Below are 5,894 nucleotides of genomic sequence, written 5' to 3'. Positions count from 1 at the left end.
ACAAAGTAAAAGTTTACTAGTGTGTATTTATTTTTTCCTGTTTGGCATGACTTCTACAACCTCTGTAGTTTAGTCTGTAGTTTTAGCAATCTTTATTTTTAAGAAACAAGTGGGGTATTACTGGTTTTGTTGTAGAATAAAATGTGAAAACATTTTTTTGGTCATTTGACCAAAACAAAAAACAATAATAATAATAATAAAAAAAAGCAAATAGGAACTAATTTCTGGGTTTTTGGATTCATTCATGGACCACTAGTCTGTCTGTCTGATGCATTATATCTCCATATTGACAAAAGACTACACATACACTCAGGCATATATCACCATGTCTCTATATGAGAAGTGTGATATATTTGTGTACCTTCAGTATTTACATCACAGACAGTAGGCAGCATTCATCTTCTCCCTCCATCTACTTACAGCTGAGCAAATTAATTTCCTCAGGGAAATTAAGCACTTCTGTGCCATATAAAGTCACTGTCCCGCACCCAAACACACACACACACACACACACACACACACAGTTACGGAATTACTCAGTCCGGGAACACTTACTGTACTTTCTTGCATAGTTAGACCTATATATTTTCTTGGATATCAAATTATGGAGAAAAGTCAGTTTACTTGTGGTGTTTTGGGGCATTGGGGAAGGCGTTTTGATTTCCTAATGCAGTCAGAACAACATCTTTATTTTCATAATAATAACTGAAGTTCTCAATGCAGGGTGGGAAAGTAGTTTTCAAATTGAACAGGATTCAAATAAAGCCTACACAGTAGTATATGCTATACACTGTAACATTTAATCAAATTTTGTATTGGAATGAACATAAATATTTATGAAGTTATACAATTATATGCTCCTTATTAAGATTGTCTATAAAATATTTTGCTTTTTACTTCAGAGTTATCAGTACATTGTATTACCAAGTGTTTTTGCATTCTGCTAACACTATAAAAAGGAAGACAAGGTGACCCACTTTCACACACAACGTAAACTTTAAAAATGCTAATAGCCTTGGTCTGTCTAACGTAACTCAATTTTGGTGACTTGGTTCAATAAACATCTTGGCTAATTAGAATATCATGTCATTGTATATGTTTTAATTGCATTGAGAACTTTAAAGTCACCCGTAATACTATCCTAGTGTGCCTCCTTCTATTAAGTCTCCAAAAAGCTATGCTTTTTTTAATCAAATTACAGTAATCAAGTTATGCCCACACACACACTTATCTTAATCAAGGAAGTGTTAATTACAAAACTGAATGATTGTTTTTATGAGTCACCTCTTAGTTGAGATCTCATTAGCGGTAACTGGGTGTGTCAGTTTAATATTGTCTGCAGCTCAAAAGTGATGTCAGATCCCCAAATGTAAAAAAAAAAAAAAAAAAAAAAATGTATTCCACATATTAGTTCAGCCTGATGCCTGTCATTCAAAGTTTATTTCTTATTCATTATGAGCATTTACTTTATGAATGTATCTGGTTTCTATTGCAAGTTGTTAATTAGACCCTCTTCCAAATTGCACTTCTTTTCTTTGCCAACCTCCAATTTGTAGTGAATTCCTCTTCACACAAAAAGTGATGTTTGCACATATCTCTTTGATGTTATTGGCAAAGAGAAGCAACAGACACATTGAGAACCCTCACGCCATCTGTCATGCTTGTTGTACAGAAGATTTCTTATTAAACAAATGCACTGAGTATCACAGATGTATCATTTATGAAACATTATTTGTTTCCACAACACTCAACTTCTACATTTATTTCTCTTCCTTTCTAGTCTGGGATTTATGGCTGCACTTTCTAAAGTAGCTGTTAAGCCACTTAACAAAAACGTTAATTTTGCAAAAAAAAAAAAAAAAAAAAAAAAGATAAGGTTTTATAGGATTTAGTTTGACAGGGATAATAGAACAGCTTGTGTAGATAGCAAGAAAGTGTATATATTTTGTGAAAAGAATTCAGAACTGCAAACAGGGTTTAAACAACAAAAATATGTTAAAGGAGAAGTTCACTTCCAGAACAAAAAAATACAGATAATTTACTTACCCTCTTGTCATCCAAGATGTTCGTGTTTTATTTTCTTTCTTCAGTCGTGAAGAAATTATGTTTTTTGAGGAAAACTTTGAGTTTGAACTTTCAAAATGCAGTTTAAATGCAGCTTCAAAGGGCTCTAAATGAGCTGAGGAAAAGGGTCTTATCTAGTGAAACGATCAGTTATTTTCTAAAAAAAAAAAAAAGAAAATTACAATTTATATACTTCTTAACCTTAAACACTTGTCTTAGCTTTGCGTGTACCCTGTGTATTCCAGTTCAGAGCAGTTAGGGTATGTCAAAAAACTCCCATGTCATTTTCTCCTCCAACCTCAAAATGGTCCTGCATCACTGTTTTACCTTTTTTTTTTTTTTTTTTTTGTAAAGGGCGTTTGATCTTCTTTGCACATTCACTTTGTAAACACTTGTTGTTTACAAAGGGTAAAAAATAAATATACAGGTTTGTGCCAAAAAATTAGAATATCAAGGGAAAGTCCAATATTATTTATTTCAATAATTTGTTTCAAATAGTGAAACTTGTATGTTATATTAGTTCACAACACACAAAGTGAAATATTTCAAGCCTTTATTTGTTTCAATTTTGATGATGGATTAAAGACAAAAAAACAAAACAAATCCAGTATTTCACAAAATTAGAATATTTCATGTGACCAATAAAAAAAGGATCTTAAACACATGTTGGCCTTCAGAAAAGTGTGTTAATGTACTGTATTATGTCCTCAGTACTTTTTTGGGCCTCCTTTTGCACTAATTACAGCATCAAGGCGGCGTGGCATGGAGGCGATCAGCCTTTGACACAGTTGAGGTGTTATGGTAGCCCAAGTTGCTTTGATATTGGCCTTCAGCTCATCTGCATTTCGGGGTCTCTGTTCCCTCATCTTCCTTTTGACAATACCCCATAGATTTTATAGATAGGGTTTAAGTCAGGCCAGTTTGCCAACCAATCAAGTACAGTTATTCCATGGCTATTAAACCAGGTTCTGTTAGTTTTGTTTTTGTGTGCAGGTGCCAAATCCTGCTGGAAAATAAAATCATCATCTCCAAAAAGCTTGTCGGCAGCAGGAAGCATGAAGTGCTCTAAAATGTCCTGGTAGACAGCTGCGTTGACTGTGGACTTGATAAAAGACAATGGACCCACACCAGCAGATGACATGGCTCCCCAAACCATCACTGACTGTGGAAACTTCACACTGGACTTTAAGCAGCTTGACTTTTGTGCCTCTCCAGTCTTCCTCCAGACTTTGGGACCTTGATTTCCAAATTAAATGCAAAATTTGCTTTCATCTGAAAGCAGGACTTGGGACCACTGGGCAACAAACCAGTACTTTTTCTCCTTAGCCCAGCACAGACACTTCTGACGTTGTTTTTGGTTCAGGAGTGGCTTGACGCATGGAATTCTACAGCTGTAGCCCATGTCATGCAGACGTCTGTATGTGGTGTCTGTATGTCTGTATATGTGGTGGTTCTTGATGCACTGACACCAGCCTCAGTCCACTCCTTATGAAGCTCCCCCAGATTTCTGAACCGCCCTTGCTTGACAATCCTCTCAAGGCTACTATTTTGGAAATTTAAGAAAATAACCGTTTTGCTAAAAACAAACTCTTTTAGCACCACTCAGTAAACATTTCACATCGAATATGTCACAAAACAAGTTTTCACAGTTACATTTTTCGTCATGAGATCAGGTTGGATGATTCTGTGGTCTCTTCTATGTCTTCATTCAGCTGACATACTTTCTCAAAATATTATTTGACTTCATTACATAAAGCTTTATGCTTCTGTAATTAGTGGTGACAGCAACACACAATCACTGAGACTGAGTAAAGCAACTTCCATTCTCCATCTGAAGAATTCATAATCAATCTTTAACCTCCTCAATAGGTTTCTCAGCACCTCCTTTGCATTCAACTTTGGGCTCAGATGCTCGCAGGCCATCAGCTCAACTCCTAGTGTGTTCGTATGGCAACATGCAATATAATGTGATGTTCTTTTGTTTGTTTTCCAGATTTGATGCCCTCAGAGTCTCACAGTGTGATAGTATTCGTCAGTAGGAGGGAGTCGGCTGCCTTGCAGAGAACTGCAGTGCTTGTTTGCAGTCATGCTCGAGCAGTAATAATTCTCATGGTGCCAGACCTTTAAAACAAAGAGACAGAAAGTGAACAGTCGCTTGCCGAAGCGGGAGTGACTCAAACGGGTGAACTGATTTTGCCTTGCTAGAGTAAACAGTTTGTCCCAAGGGAGGTGGTACATAAATCGGCAGCAGACTAGAATGATGAAGAACAGCCACGGTGGATCTATGATACAATGCTCCATGATTACCGCACTGGTCGAATTACTGTAAAAGTTCTGCACTTCTGCTAATTGTTATTGTTTTGGCAAATTAGATTCATTTAATTCATTTGTGTATAAAAATGAAATTAGTTTGAGTACCAGAATCCTCCTCTACTATACGTCAAAACAGAATGTGATTGAGAAAGTGAGTCTGAAACAGAAAAAGAAGGCAAGAGTGTTTGAAATGTATAGATAGTACTGAACAAGACCTGAGAGTCATTTCGCTGCCACAATTTATCTGTCAGAATGTTGAGGTATAGTGCTTTGACAGTCTCTGTGAAAGTTTTAATAAATGTCTTGTCACCAGCCAACACTCTTTAAAGTATATTGGGGAAGTAGGCCTAAGACTTGGCTAGAATATCTCAACTGTGACTTGTATAAAGACTTTGTAAAGATGAACAATTGGTGGAACTTGCAGAGATATGAGCTAATCACAGAAACAGTAGTTAGGCTATATCATTGATTGAGTAAGCCTACACAAGTGAAATCATTGTAAGAGGAATAGTTATTGCAGTCATGTTCCCATTTTTGTTAGGAACAGAATATTAAGATTTATAACAGTCTTCTTGACTGAGTCTTAGTACAGAGAACAAGCTTTATGTAACCAGTTTTTAAAATGAACTGATATGGATTCAATATGCTACATTCAGTAGTTAAATTGGGTCAGAATGTTTCGGATTCAATGCTCTGGCACTATCAGTCCAATCCATCTATATATGCTATAGTCAAGTACAGCATTATGTCTTCATTTAGCTGGTGTACTTGCTCAAATTAGCGTTTTAAATGTATTAAATGAAACTATATGCTTCCATCTAATCTGTGGTGGATCCTAATAGTGGTGGCTGAAATTACAATTCAAATGCTTAGGGTTTATTCATCAAAGATACAATAAATAAACCAAAAGTGACAGTGAATTGCACTCAGATACTACGTTCTATATTAAATATAATAAACTGTGAGCACCGAACTTGCATATTAGAGTGATTCCTGAAGGATCATGAGACCCTAAAGACTAGAGTAATGACTGCTGTAAATTCAGCTCGGCCTTTTGTCCTCAAAGTTGATGTGTTAAAAGCATAAAAAAATAGGCAAGTGTAAGGATTTGAGCAAGTTTGATGAGGGCCAAATTCTCATGGCTAGATGACTGGGTCAGAGCATCTCCAAAACTGCAGCTCTTGTTGGGTGTTCCTATTCTGCAGTGGTCAGTATCTATCAAAAGTAGTCCAAGGAAGGAACAGTGGTTCACCAGCAACAGGGTCATGAGCGGAAAAGACTCACTGATGCACATGGGGAGCGAAGGCTAGCCTGTGTGATCCCATCTAACAGACAAGCTACTATAGCTGAAATTGCTCAAGAAGTTAATGCTGGTTCTGATAGAAAGGTGTCAGAATACACAGTGCATTGCAGTTTGTTGTGTATGTGGCTGCATAGCCGCAGACCAGTCAGAGTGCCTATGCTGACCCCTGTCCACCGCTGAAAGTGCCAACAGTGGGCATGTGAGCGTCAGAACT

Source organism: Garra rufa, chromosome 3, assembly GCF_049309525.1.
Source record: "Garra rufa chromosome 3, GarRuf1.0, whole genome shotgun sequence".
Taxonomy (NCBI): domain Eukaryota; kingdom Metazoa; phylum Chordata; class Actinopteri; order Cypriniformes; family Cyprinidae; genus Garra; species Garra rufa.
Note: the sequence above shows the minus strand (reverse complement) of the source record.